The sequence below is a fragment of the Octopus bimaculoides genome, chromosome 14 (assembly GCF_001194135.2).
Source record: "Octopus bimaculoides isolate UCB-OBI-ISO-001 chromosome 14, ASM119413v2, whole genome shotgun sequence".
Classification (NCBI taxonomy): domain Eukaryota; kingdom Metazoa; phylum Mollusca; class Cephalopoda; order Octopoda; family Octopodidae; genus Octopus; species Octopus bimaculoides.
This window is the reverse complement of record NC_068994.1, coordinates 6,993,568-6,994,448: the sequence shown is the minus strand read 5'-3', so window position 1 is coordinate 6,994,448 and position 881 is coordinate 6,993,568. Positions and strand designations below refer to the sequence as shown.

General features: G+C 38.5%; 1 long non-coding RNA gene across 1 annotated transcript in view; it reads left to right on the top strand.

Annotated features, from left to right (window-relative positions):
• LOC106875034 (uncharacterized) overlaps positions 1-881 on the top strand; it is a 43,842-nt gene that overhangs the window by 27,090 nt on the left and 15,871 nt on the right. The window contains exon 2 of the long non-coding RNA XR_001410075.1: positions 401-482. This is a non-coding gene — a long non-coding RNA (uncharacterized LOC106875034). The remainder of the gene's footprint in view (positions 1-400; positions 483-881) is intronic.

Genomic DNA, 881 nt, shown 5'->3' with positions numbered 1-881 from the left:
GATTTGGTAGACAGAAACTGAAAGAAGCCTATCGTATATATGTGTGTGTGTGTGTGTGTGTGTTTTTGTATGTCTGTTTGTCCCCTCCCCTACCATCACTTGACAACCGATGTTGACCAAAACTTTTGTGGGTGGATTTGGTAGATGGAAACTGAAAGATGTGGTCATACCAGTATTACAACAGAAGACACCTGCCTAAGCTGCCATGCAGTGGGATTGAACCTGCAGCCTCACGGTTCCAAAATGAACTACTTAACCACAACACCATGCCTGGCAACCGACGTGCATTTATTTTATCATTTTCATCTGTATTTGTTGTGGCTTTCATCCTGTCCCTATATTTGTTCGACAATGTTTCAAAACTTAACGAGATTTTATTAATGTTTCTTTGTAATTACAGGTAGAATTAACGAAATGAAATATTCCTTTAATCAAGCACAAATGCTATTTCGCCTGAACTACAGACTTAGTTTCCAACATAGGTAGGTTTCACCTTATTATACATCTTCTTCCTTTCTTTCTTTGTTTCTTCTATTTGCCTGTGTATTCAATGTTCTTTCTTTTTTACTCTTTACTCTAGTCATAACTTTTCACATGAATGTTCATCCTTGGCTCATCCCTAAACTAAATACCTAAATATATGTGTGTGTGGTCGTGTGTAAGTTTGTGTATGTGCGTGTATATGTGTGTGTGTGTGGGCGTGTGTATAAGTTCGGGTATGTGTGTAAGTTTGTGTATGTGTGTGGTCGTGTGTAAGTTTGTGTATGTGCGTGTATATGTGTGTGTGCGCGGTCGTGTGTATAAATCTGTGTATGTGTGTGTGTGTAAGTTTGTGTATGTGTGTGTGGTTGTGTGTAAGTTTGTGTATGTGTGTGTATATG